General features: G+C 41.4%; 1 long non-coding RNA gene across 1 annotated transcript in view; it reads left to right on the top strand.

Moving 5' to 3' along the window:
* The first annotated feature begins 10,552 nt into the window (after window positions 1-10,552).
* Window positions 10,553-14,371, top strand: part of LOC147965516 (uncharacterized) — a 63,999-nt gene continuing 60,180 nt past the window's right edge. The window contains exons 1-2 of the long non-coding RNA XR_015608383.1: window positions 10,553-10,874; window positions 12,342-12,416. This is a non-coding gene — a long non-coding RNA (uncharacterized LOC147965516). The remainder of the gene's footprint in view (window positions 10,875-12,341; window positions 12,417-14,371) is intronic.

The raw sequence follows: 14,371 nt of genomic DNA, 5'->3' as shown, positions 1-14,371 counted from the left end.
AAGGCTCCAATTGTCCCTAACCTGGGACATGGCTAATCGATTAGGTTTTACTCTGCAGAATTTGGTGCAATTTACCCACAAGATTCGATCCCTCCTTTTTCATTCTTGCACTAGATGGTGTTTGAGAACATGATGACTGAAACATGGTCTTTCAAAGAGTTTCCTGATAGGTCTCCAAATCTATAATTTTTTTATTGTTCCATGCTGTTATATTATCATTCTTGGATGTTTTACAATCATTTTATAGCAACTTTATATCATTTTTTGGGACTAACCTATTGACATAGTGCCCAGTGCCAATTGCTGTTTTTTTTTCTTGTTTTTTACTTCGCGGAAAATCTATACCAAACGAAGTCCAAATGCAGGGAAACTTTTTGGAGCTTTTTTTTGGACAGAAGACACAAGATGGGTCAAAGAAGTACCAGAGGGGTGCCCCGAGGGGGGAACAACCTACCTGGGCGCGCCCTGGTGCCACCTCGTCCGACTCCCACATCGCCTCTTTGCTCTATAAATACCCCGAAAATCCAAAATCCATAGGGGAGTCGACAAAACACAATTCCAGCCGCCACAAGTTTCAGAAACCACACATCCAATCTAGACACCATCTCGGAGGGGTTCATCATCCTCATTGGCGCCTCTCCGATGATGCATGAGTAGTTCATTGTAGACCTACGGGTTCGTAGGCAGTAGCTAGATGGCTTCCTCTCTCTCTTTTGATTCACAATACAATGGTCTCTTAGAGATCTATTTGATGTAACTCTTTTTTTGCAGTGTGTTTCTTGGGATCCGATGAACTTTGAGTTTATGATTAGATCTATTTTATTCATGAAAGTTATTTGAGTTTTGATCTCTTATATGCATGATTGCTTATAGCCTCGCATTTCTTCTTCGAATCTTTGGTTTAGTTAGGCCGACTAGATCGATTTTTCTTGCCATGGGAAGAGGTGCTTTGTGATGGGTTCTATCTTACGATGCTCAATCCCAGTGACAGAAGGGGACATGACACATATGTATTGTAGCTATTAAGGATAACAAGACGGGGTCTATTCCTACATGAATAGATCTTTTCTAAATCATGTCATTGTTCTTATTACATTACTCTGTTTTTCCATGAACTTAATACACTAGATGCATGCTGGATAGTGGTCGATGTGTGGAGTAATAGTAGTAGATGCAGGCAGGAGTCAGTCTACTAATCTTGGACGTGATGCCTATATAACGATCATTGCCTGGATATCATCATAATTATTTGAAGTTCTATCGATTGCCCAATAGTAATTTGTTTACCCCATATGCTAATTTTCTCGAGAGAAGCCATTAGTGAAATCTACGGCCCCTAGGTTTCTTCTTTATCATATTTGCCTTTGAGATCTATTTTTATTCGCTTTTATTTTTAGATCTATTAATCCAAAAACCCAAAAATACCTTGCTGCAACTTTTTGTTATTTATTTAATTTCGCGTTTCCGCAAGATCTATTTATCCAATCTACTGGAAATTTATCTATCCTTTTACCCGGGAGGGATTGACAACCCCTCTTACACGTCGGGTTGCAAGTATTTTTCTTTGTGTACAGGTACCGTTTACATAGTGTTGCATTGTTCACCTACTGGTTCGATAACCTTGGTCTCATTACTAAGGGAAATACCTACTGTAGCTGTGGTGCATCATCCCTTCCACTTTGGGGAAATATTGACGTAGTTGAAGCCGCATCAAAAGGAATTTTTGGCACCGTTGCTGGGGAGACATCGTGAACATCTATCAGGTTCCTAATCACAAATCTCATCTCCTTGCAATTTACATTATTTGCCATTTTCCTCTCGTTTTCATCTCCCCCACTTCACAAAAATTTGCCATTTTATTCGCCCTCTTTTTCATTTGCCTTTTTTTCTGGTTCGATCTTATGTTTTATTGCAATGATCATGATTGGGGTGATAATGATTCTTATGATCTTGAAAATATATTTGAACCTCATGATGAATATGTTTGTGATAATATTAAAAGTGGGTTTGGAAGAGTGTCAACTTTAGCTAAAAATAATCCCACATATTTGGAAAGTGTTCAATCTTACGATTTTTTTTAATAAAAGTGGGTTTGGAGAGGTCAAGACTTTAGTTGATGTTAATCCCACTATTTTTGAAGAGTGTCAACTTTGCATGCATGTGGATCACGAAGAGAATATTTTATGTGATAGTTATATTGTTGAATTTGATTATGATCCTACATGTAATCATTATGAGAGAGCATAATATGGTTGTAGAAATTTTCATGCTACTAAATTACCTCTTGTTATGTTGAGATCGTCAATATTTTATCCTCTTCTTTGCATATGTTAGATGTTTCTTGTCTTGATAATTTGTTTGCATATAAAACTCCTATGCATAGAAAGTATGTTAGACTTAAATGTGTTTGTCATATGTTTTATGATGCTCTCTTTGTGTTTCAATTCTTATCTTTCGTGTGAGCATTTCTACTTCTTGAGTTTGCGTTGTTTTTTCCCTTGAAGAGGAAAGGGTGATGCAGCAAAGTAGAGTAAGTATTTCCCTCAGTTTTGAGAACCAAGGTATCAATCCAGTAGGAGACAACGCACAAGTCACCGAATACATGCACAAACAAGCACCAACTTGCACCCAACGCGATAAAGGGGTTGTCAATCCCTTCACGGTTATTTGCAAAGTGAGATCTGATAGAGATGGATAATCGGTAAAGTAATATTTTTGGTATTTTTGGTTTATGGAACAAAAAGTAAAAGATTGCAAAGGAAGTAAATAGGAAACTAAAATTGTAGATCAGAAACTTATATGATGGAAAATAGACCCAGGGGCCATAGGTTTCACTAGAGGCTTCTCTCAAGATAGAAAATATTGCGGTGGGTGAACAAATTGCTGCCAAGCAATTGATAGAAAAGCGTAAAGTTATGACGATATCTAAGGCAATGATCATGAATATAGGCATCACGTCTGTATCAAGTAGACCGACTCCTACCTGCATCTACTACCATTACTCCACACATCTACCGACTCCTGCCTGCATCTAGAGTATTAAGTTCATAGAATAGAGTAACACATTAAGTAAGATGACATGATGTAGCGGGATAAACTCAAGCAATATGAAAACACCATCTTGTTATCCTTCATGGCAACAATACAGTACGTGTCGGTTCCCCTTCTGTCAGTGGGATCAAGCACCGCAAGATTGAACCCAAAGCTAGGCGCTTCTCCCATTGCAAGAAAAACCAATCTAGTTGGCCAAATCAAATCGATAGTTCGAAGAGACTTGCAAAGATATCAAATCATTCATATAAGAATTCAGAGGAGATTCAAATAATATTCATAGATAAGCTGATCATAAATCCACAATTCATTGGATCTCGACAAACACACCGCAAAAAGAGTATTACATCGAATAGATCTCCAAGAACATCGAGGAGAACATGGTATTGAGAATCAAAGAGAGAGAAGAAGCCATCTATACTAGCTATGGACCCGTAGGTCTGTGGTAAACTACTCACACTTCATCGGAGAGGCAATGGTATTGATGTAGAAGTCCTCCGTGATCGAATCCCCCTCCGGAAGGATGTCGAAAAAGGCCCCTAGATGGGGTCTCGCGGGTACAGAAGGTTGCGGCAGTGGAAAAGTGTTTTCGTGGCTCTCCTAGTTGGTTTGGGAATATTTGAGAATATATAGGCGGAAGAAATAGGTCGGTGTAGTCAGAGGGGCCCACAAGGGTGGGGCGCGCCCTCCGTCCTTGTGGCTGCCTCGTGGCTTCCACGACGTGTACTCCAAGTCCTCTAGATATCTTTTGGTCCAAAAAAATCACCGCGAAAGTTTCATTCCATTTGGACTCCATTTGATATTCCTTTTTTCCGAAAGTCTAAAATAAGGAAAAAAACAGGAACTAGCACTGGGCTCTAGGTTAATAGGTTAGTCCCAAAAGTAATACTCCCTCCGTTCCTTGATGTAAGGTGTATAGATTTTTGAGAAAAAGTCCGAAATATAAGGTGTATTGCATTGCACCACTCGTTTGGATATTTTTTAGGGGTTTGATTACATTTTCTTATATCGAGCAAGCTCCTCTATTTCCTCATGTCAATTAGTCAGGTGAAATCTTGCCCAAAACTTGTGAAATTTTCCCTCCACATGCGTTCTTTAATTTCCATGCCAAAAACTATACACCCTATATCTAGGAACGGAGGGAGTATAAAATAGCATATTAATGCATATAAAACATCCAAAACAGATAATATAATGGCATGGAACAATCAAAAATTATAGATACATTGGAGATGTATCAAGCATCCCCATGCTTAATTCCTGCTCGTCCTCGAGTAGGTAAATGATAAAAATAGAATTTTTGACGTGGAATGCTACCTAACATATTTATCCATGTAATTTTCTCTATTTTGGCATGGATGTTCAGATCCGTAAGATTCAAAGCAAAAGTTTAATATTGACATAAAAACAATAATACTTCAAGCACACTAACAAAATAATTATGTCTTCTCAAAATAACATGGCCAAAGAAATCTCATCCCTACAAAATCATATAGTCTGGCTATGCTCCATCTTCATCACACAAAATATTCAAATCATGCACAACCCTATGACAAGCCAAGCAATTGTTTCATACTTTTGATGTTCTCAAACATTTTCAACTTTCACGCAATACATGAGCGTGAGCCATGGACATAACACTGTAGGTGGAATAGAAGGTGGTTCTGGAGAAGACAAAAAGGAGGGAGATGGTCTCACATCAACTAGGCTTATCAATGGGCTATGGATGCCCATTAATAGATATCAATGTGAGTGAGTAGGTATTGCCATGCAATGGATGCACTAGAGCTATAAGTCTATGAAAGCTAAAAAAGAAACTAAGTGAGTGTGCATCCAACTTGCTTGCTCATGAACACCTAGGGCAATTTGAGGAAGCCCATCGTTGGAATATACAAGCCAAGTTCTATAATGAAAATTCCCACTACTTTATGAAAGTGACAACATAGGAGACTCTATATCATGAAGATCATGGTGCTACTTTGAAGCACAAGTATGGAAAAGGATAGTAACATTGCCCCTTCTCTCTTTTTCTTTTTTCTTTCTTTCCTTTTTTTCTTCGTTCATTTTTTTCTTTCTCTCTTTTTTTCTTTCTTTTATTTCCTCACGTGGGACAATGCTCTAAAAAGGAAAATCATCATACTTCTAATTACTTACAACTCAATACTAGAACAAGATATGACTCTATATGAATGCCTCCGGTGGTGTACTGGGATGTACAATGAATCAAGGGTGACATGTATAAAAAATGAAGAACGGTGGCTTTGCCACAAATACAATGTCAACTACATGATCATGCAAAGCAATATGAGAATGATGATGCATGCCATAAAAAATGGAACGGTGGAAAGTTGCATGGCAATATATCTCGGAATTGCTATGGAAATCCATAATAGGTAGGTATGGTGGCTGTTTTGAGGAAGGTATATGGTGGATTTATGATACCGGTGAAAGTTGCGTGGTACAAGAGAGGCTAGCAATGATGGAAGGGTGAGAGTGCGTATGATCCATGGACTCAACATTAGTCAAACTCGCATACTTCTTGCAAAAATCTATTAGTCATCGAAACAAAGTACTACGCGCATGCTCCTAGGGGGTAGATTGGTAGGAAAACACCATCGCTCGTCCCCGACCGCCACTCATAAGGAAGACAATCAAAAAATATCTCATGGTCCAACTTCGTTACATAACGGTTCACCATAGGTGCATGCTACGGGACTCACAAACCTTAACACAAGTATTTATCAAATTCACAACTACTTACTAGCATGAATCTAATATCACCATCTTCATATCTCAAAACAATCATAAGGAATCAAACTTCTCATAGTATTCAATGCACTTTATATGAAAGTTTTTATTATATCCCTCTTGGATGCCTATCATATTAGGACTAATTTTATAACCAAAGAAAATTACCATGATGTTTAGAGACTCTCAAGATAATATAAGCGAAGTATGAGAGTTCATCAGTTTCTGTAAAATAAAACCACCACTGTGTTCTAAAAAGATATAAGTGGAGCACTAGAGCAAAATTGCCTAGCTCAAAAGATATAAGTGAAGCACATAGAGTATTCTACTAAATCATGATTCATGCGTGTGTCTCTCAAAAGGTGTGTACAGCAAGGATGATTGTGGCAAACTAAAAATCAAAGACTTAAATCATACAAGACGCTCCAAGCAAAACACATGTCATGTGGTGAATAAAATATAGCCTCAAGTAAAGTTACGGATAGACGAAGACGAAAGAGGGGATGCCTTCCGGGGCATCCCCAAGCTTAGGCTCTTGGTTATCCTTGAATATTACCTTGGGGTGCCTTGGGCATCCCCAAGCTTAGGCTCTTGCCACTCTTTATTTCATAGTCCATCAAATCCTTACCCAAAACTTCACAACAAAACTCAACAGAAAATCTCATAAGCTCCGTTAGTATAAGAAAATAAATCACCACTTTTCGTACTGTTGTGAACTCATTCTTTATTTATATTGGTGTAATATCTACTATATTCTAATTTTTCCATGGTTCACACCCCCCGATACTAGCCATAGATTTATCAAAATAAGAAAACAACACAAAGAAAACATAATCTGTCAAAAACAGAACAATTTGTAGCAATCTGGCTGTTTCGAATACTTTTGTCACTCCAAAAATTCTGAAAACTTAGGACGACCTAAGAAATTTCTTTATTGATCTTCTGCAAAAGGAATCAATATTTTTATCACTCTTTTGCTAAAAATGAGAATTATTTTGCTGAGCGCAAAAGTTTTTGTTTTTCAGCAAGATCAAATCAACTATCACCGTAAGCTATCCCAAAGGTCTTACTTGGTACAAACACTAATTAAAACACAAAACCACATCTAACTAGAGGCTAAATGAAATATTTATTGCAAAATAGAACCTAAAAGTAAAAAATAGGGTTGCCTCCCAACAAGCACTATTGTTTAACGCTCTTAGCTAGGCATAAAAAACTAATGGATATAAGTATTATCATCTTTGGCATGCAATCCATAAGTGACTCTCATAATAGATTCATAAGGCAATTTAATTTTCTTTCTTGGGAAGTTTTCCATGCCTTTCCTTAACGGAAATTGAAATCTAATGTTTCCTTCTTTCATATCAATAATTGCACCAATCGTTCTAAGGAAGGGCCTACCAAGAATAATAGGGCATGTAGGATTGCAATCTATATCAAGAAAAGTAAAATCTACGGGTACATAATTCGTATTTGAAACAATAAGAACATCATTAATCCTTCCCATTGGTTTCTTAATAGTGGAATCCGCAAGATGCAAATTTAAAGAACAATCATCAAATTTACGGAAACCTAACACATCACATAGTTTTTGGAATAGTGGAAACACTAGCACCCAAATCACACAAAGCATGTCATTCATAATCTTTAATCTTAATCTTAATAGTAGGCTCCCACTCATCATAAAGTTTTCTAGGAATAGAAACTTCCAATTCAAGCTTTTCTTCAAAGGATTGCATCACAGCATCAACAATATATTTAGTAAAAGCTTTGTTTTGATTATAAGCATGAGGATAATTCAACATGGATTGCAACAAGGAAATACAATCTATTAAAGAACAATTGTCATAATTAAATTCCTTGAAATCCAAAAGAGTGGCTTCATTGCTACCTAAAGTTTTGACCTCTCCAATCCCACTTTTATCAGTTTTGGCATAAGATCTAAAAACTTCGAATCATTGGGACGCCTTCTAACTAAAGTTGACTCATATCCAGTCCCATCTTTATCAAGATTTACATTTGAAAACAAAGATTCAATAGGAGTCACATCAATAACTTTAAGATCTTCATCATTATTTTCATGGAAACTAGAAGAACATGCTTTTATAAACCAATCTTTTTTAGCACGCATCTTAGCGGTTCTTTCCTTGCACTCACCAATGGAAATTCTCATAGATTTGAGAGACTCATTGATATCATGCTTTGGTGGAATAGATCTAAGTTTCAAAGAATCAACATCAAGAGAAATTATATCCACGTTCCTAGCCAAATCATCAATCTTAAGCAATTTTTCTTCAATCAAAGCATTGAAATTCTTTTGCAAACTCATAAATTCTTTAACACTATTCTCAAATTCATAGGGCATATTATTATAATTTCCATAAGAGTTGTTGTAGGAATTACCATAATTATTAGAGGAATTACTAGGAAACGGCCTATGATTGAAATTACCTCTATACGCGTTATTACCAAAATTGTTCCTACCAAAAAAATCACATCCATAGATTCATTATTATTCTTAATAAAAGTAGACAAAGGCATATCATTGGGATCAATCGTAGTAGTCTTGCTAGCAAATAATTTCATAAGCTCATCCATCTTTCCACTCAACACATTAATTTCTTCAATTGCGTGCACTTTTTTACTTGTGGAAGATCTTTCGGTATGCCATTGAGAATAATTAACCATAATATTATATAGGAGTTTAGTAGCTTCTCCTAAAGTAATTTTCATAAAAGTACCTCCCACGGCCGAATCTAAAAGATTTCTAGAAGAAAAATTCAATCCGACATAAAAAATCTGTATAATCATCCACAAATTCAAACCATGCGTAGGGCAATTTCGTATCATCAACTTCATCCTGTCCCAATATTGTGCTACATGGTCAAGATCAAGTTGCTTAAAATTCATAATATCGTTCATAAGGGAGATGATCTTAGCGGGAGGAAAATACTTGGAAATAAAAGCATCTTTACACTTATTACATGAATCAATACTATTTTTAGGCAAAGATGAAAACCAAGTTTTAGCACGATCTCGAAGTGAGAACGGAAATAGCTTCAATTTAACGATATCATTATCCACATATTTTTCTTTTGCATATCACACAAATCGATGAAATTATTAAGATGGGATGCGGTATCTTCACTTGGAAGGCCGAAGAATTGATCTTTCATAACAAGATTCAGCAAAGCAGCATTAATTTCACAAGATTCCGCATTAGTAGCGAGAGCAATCGGAGTACTAATAAGATCATTATTATTGGTGTTGGAAAAGTCACACAGTTTGGTATTCTCTTGAGTTATCGTAACAAGCAAGCAATCCAACACACGAGCACACAAAAGGCAAGCGAAGAAGACGAAAGGAAGAGGGGCAAAGAAAAGGCAAATCTTTTGAAAAATCGTTTTAGAAGTGGGGGATAGGAAAATGAGAGGCGAATGACGAATAATGTAATGCGAGAGATGAGAGTTTGTGATGGGTACTTGGTATGTGTTGACTTGGCATAGATCTCCTTGGCAACGGCGCCGGAAATTCTTCCTGCTACTTCTTGAGCTTGCGTTGGTTTTTCCCTTGAAGAGGAAAGGGTGATGCAGCAAAGTAGAGTAAGCATTTCCCTAAGTTTTGAGAACCAATGTATCAATCTAGTAGGAGATGCACAATTCATCGAATACCTACACAAACAAACACCAACTTGCACCCAACACGATAAAGGGGTTGTCAATCCCTTCACGGTTATTTACAAAGTGAGATCTGATAGAGATGGATAATCGATAAAGTAATATTTTTGGTATTTTTGGTTTATGGAACGAAAAGTAAAAGATTGCAAAGGAAGTAAATAGGAAACTAAAATTTTAGATCAGAAACTTATATGATGGAAAATACACCCATGGGCCATAGGTTTCACTAGAGGCTTCTCTCAAGATAGAAAATATTATGCTGGGTGAACAAATTACAGCCGAACAATTGATAGAAAACGCAAAGTTATGACGATATCTAAGGCAATGATCATGAATATAGGCATCATGTCTGTATCAAGTAGACCGACCCCTGCCTGCATCTACTACTATTACTCCACACATCGACCGACTCCTGCATGCATCTAGAGTATTAATGTAACACCCTGGTAGTTAAGCTATAGTAACCTCACTCTAATGATGCCATGTCATCACCGTTTTATTAAGCTAATTGTCACCTGATTAAAATTCAAGACAAATTAAAATTGAAATAACAAGTCAAGTTATTAATTCTTCAAACATTAAAATAAAAATGCATGTTAGGTAGCAAGTATTCACTAATTAATTTTCATGAATAACACAACATTTTTGGAGATGTTTAGAATGCCCCGGGCAAATAAAACAGTGCCCAAAACAGCCCCATTAATCCGTTTTCATTTGTATAAAATTTAAATGAAATCTCATTGCCTCCAAACTTTTGTGGCGGTACTAAATAATCCCTAGTACTTGTTTTGTCAAGTGTGATTTTTTACAAAATTCATTTGGTGGCTCAACTTAACACAAAACAGTAGCTAATAAAAGAAAGGTTTAAAGAAAATGAAAGAGAGGAAAAGGGCACTATGCTCTTACGAGGCCCGGCACACACTGTGCTCATAAAGCCTATTGCTACAGTGCATAAGGCCCAACTCGCGTTGGCCTTTTCCCCAACCTCTCTCACCAGAGGCAGAGAGGCCATGGCGCGTACGCCGTCCACCCGTCGATTGCCTCGCTGTCGAGCATCCCGCGGCCCTCTGGTGGATAAGGAGACCGTCCCCGACGCCGCTGTCGAACCCTACCCTATCCACTTCTTCCCCCTCGCTCTCGTCCCTGATCTGGAGAGGCACCCGTACGCAGCCGTCGACGCCGCCTCGTCGTTGACACGCTCCGACACCACCCCTTCCCGCTCGAAGGCGCCCAGGAGCTGTGCCTCGACGTCCTCTACCTCCACGACAACACTCACGAGCACGGACGTACTGTACGGTAGCCATCGAGCTCACCTTCGCGTACATCGTCGCCGTCCGCCGTCGTTTGCCGCTACTCCGGTCCGTCCCCGGCCACCCCGACCACGTTCCGGAGTCCACTGTGAGCTCCTCTGCCCGCTCCCCCTTCTCACCCCCTCGATTCCGTGCCTACCGTTGCTGCTGCCATGGCCGTCGGAGCTCAACACCGCCGCCGTTTTAACTGTCGCTGCTATTGTGCTCCTTTGGCCCAGCCAAGCGCGCCGCCCCGCTCGTGGCCCCGCGTAGATGTTGCCCGTGCCCCTGGTGAGCCAGCTGTGTGCCTATGGCTTCGATCTACATCGAGCCCAGATGCGTGCACTGCTCGCCCCGCCGCTCATGCCCACCCGTGGCCGCACCCGACCTCGAGCGCGCGGCATGTCCTGCCCATCTCTGCGCCCACGCGCGCGTGCCTGCAGCCACCTGCTGTTGCCTTCCCGTCGCTGCTTGCTGCTGCACTACCGCTGCTGCTGCCTTCGCTTGCTGATGCCGCTGCTTCGTACTGCTCTTGCTGCTGCCTTCTATCGCTTGCTGTTGCCCGTGCTCGGCCGCCCGCTACCGCCTGCTGCCGTCAATTGCATGATGCCGCCGCCGCTGCTCGCCGGCCCATGGCCTTCTGCTTGCGCTCGTCGTGCTATGCTTCGGCCATGGACGACCATGCATTCGTGCACACGAGCATCCAACGCTTCTGCATATGCGTTGCATGCTCTTGTGCATGCCTACAGCCCGCCAAAACTTTGGTTTAATACTAGGATTTGTTTAGTACCCCCGTATTAGGTAGACTTAGTTGGCCCAATGACATGTGGCCCCCTCTAGTTTATTTTAGTCTAACTACTTTTGATAGCACATGTGATACTTACATGCAGTAGCGGTCCCAGGTAAAAGTGACGCCCCAGGCAAACAACGTATGTACAGTGTCAAACAGTGAAAATACTGTAGCTATGCCTGCATCCGACGAAGCAACGGCCAGCCACGCCCCAGGCCGAGGCCCTGGCTGCCTGGGGCCTGGGTCGGCCACTGCTTACATGTGGGCCACCTTTACCATTTTGACCAATCAACATTAACTGGTCAACTGTTGATTAACCCACCTGACTGGACCACCCCTGGCCCCACTGTCTTACACATAGGCCAGGGTAGCACTGGGTGACAAAAGTGTTTATTATTTTATTTCGAATTAAATTGAATCAGGAATTTCAGAATATTGTTAAGACTTTGAAAAATCATATAAAATAATCTAAAATAATCCGTAAGTCGGATGAAAATAGTATATATATGAAAGTTGCTAAGAAAAATAAGGTGAATCCGGATATGCGCTCCGTCCATCTATCACATGCCTCTAGCATGATGAACATGGAACATTTTCCCCTCTTTCGTCTGTCCGGAAAATGCCAAACTCCGGGAAAACATTCCCGGATGTTTTCCCCTCCGTCTATATCAAGTAGTACCGCGTTAGGTCACCCCTAACGCAGCGTATTTCCATGTCTTGCCTTATGATGCAATTGTTTGCTCTGTTATTTATTGTGTTCCCCCTTCGCTACTTCTTTTCCGGTAGACGCCGAGACCGTTCTTGATCCGGTGATCGACTACTCCACCGTCGATGATCCGTATCTGTCTGTAGAGCTTCCAGGCAAGCCCCCCTTTTGATCACCAGATATCGCCTACTCTTCTCTCTACTGCTTGCATTAGAGTAGTGTAGCATGTTACTGCTTTCCGTTAATCATATACTGTTGCATAGCCTGTCATTGTTGCTACAACTATTGATACCTTACCTGCCGTCCTAGATGCTTAGTATAGGTTGCTAGTACTTCATCAGTGGCCCTACATTCTTGTCCGTCTGCCATGCTATACTATCGGGCCGTGATCACCCAGGAGATGATCACGGGTATATACATACATATATACATGCTATACAGGTGGTGACTAAAGTCGGGTCGGCTCGTTGAGTACCCGCAAGTGATTCGTATGTGGGGGCTGAAGGGGCAGGTGGTTCCATCCAGGTAGTGGTGGGCCTAGGTTCCCGACGGCCCCCGACTGTTACTTTGAGGCGAAGCGACAGGGCAGGTTGAGACCACCTAGGAGAGAGGTGGGCCTGGCCCTGGTCGGCGTTCGCGGTTACTTCAAAATAACACGCTTAACGAGATCTGGGTATTTGATCTGAGTCTGGCTACTGGCCTATACGCACTAACCAACTACGCGGGAACAGTTATGGGCACTCAACGTCGTGGTATTAGCCGAAGCCTTCGTGACGTCAACGACTGAGCGGCGCGCGCCGGGTTGGACTGGAACGCCTGCTCTTGTATAAGGGAGGCTAGGTCTGCTCGCCGGCCGCGTACGCGACGTGGAGGTGTGTAATGGGCGATGGGCCCAGACCCCTGCGCGCATAGGATTTAGACCGGCGTGCTGATCTCTCTGTTGTGCCTAGGTGGCGCTACGACGTGTTGATCTTTCGAGGCCGGGCATGACCCAGACAAGTGTGTCCGGACAAAGGGGATCGAGCGTGTTGGGAAATGTGGTGCACCCCTGCAGGGAAGTTAATCTATTCGAATAGCCATGATCTTCGGTAACATGACGACTTGGAGTTGTACCTTGACCTTATGACAACTAGAACCAGATACTTAATAAAACACACCCTTCCAAGTGCCAGATACAACCGGTGATCGCTCTCTCACAGGGCGACGAGAGGAGGATCACCGGGTAGAATTATGCTATGCGATGATACTTGGTGAATTTACCATCTACTCTCTTCTACATGCTGCAAGATGGAGGCGGCCAGAAGTGTAGTCTTTGTCAGGACTAGCTATCCCCCTCTTATTCCGGCATTCTGCAGTTCAGTCCACATATATTACCCCCTTTCATTGATACCAATGCATATGTAGTGTAGCTCCTTGCTTGCGAGTACTTTGGATGAGTACTCACGGTTGCTTTGCTCCCCCTTTTCCCCCCTTTTCTATACTCGATTGCTTCGACCAGACGATGGAGCCCAGGAGTCAGACGCCATTGTTGATGACGACTGCTGAGGGAGTCCTGAATTAGGCGGTGTCCGGATGGCCGGACTATACCTTCGGCCAGACTCCTAGACTATGAAGATACAAGATTGAAGACTTCATCCCGTGTCCGGAAGGGACTTTCCTTGGCGTGGAAGGCAAGCTTGGCGATACGGATATGTAGATCTCCTACCATTGTAACCGACTCTGTGTAACCCTAGCCCTCTCCGGTGTCTATATAAACCGGAGAGTTTTAGTCCATTGGACGAATAACAATCATACCATAGGCTAGCTCCTAGGGTTTAGCCTCTCTGATCTCGTGGTAGATCTACTCTTGTACTACCCATATCATCAATATTAATCAAGCAGGACGTAGGGTTTTACCTCCATCAAGAGGGCCCGAACCTGGGTAAAACATCGTGTCCCCTGCCTCCTGTTACCATCCGACCTAGACGCACAGTTCGGGACCCCCTACCCGAGATCCGCCGGTTTTGACACTGACATTGGTTCTTTCATTGAGAGTTCCTCTGTGCCGTCGCCATCAGGAAGGATGCCTCATCCCGTCTTTAAAGACGGCACTGTTGCTAAGGGAGCTTTG

This window comes from Triticum urartu, chromosome 6A (genome assembly GCF_056163025.1).
Source record: "Triticum urartu cultivar PI428250 chromosome 6A, HENAU_Tu73, whole genome shotgun sequence".
NCBI lineage: Eukaryota > Viridiplantae > Streptophyta > Magnoliopsida > Poales > Poaceae > Triticum > Triticum urartu.
The sequence above is the reverse complement of the archived record's forward strand: the minus strand, read 5'-3'. Positions and strand labels throughout refer to the sequence as shown.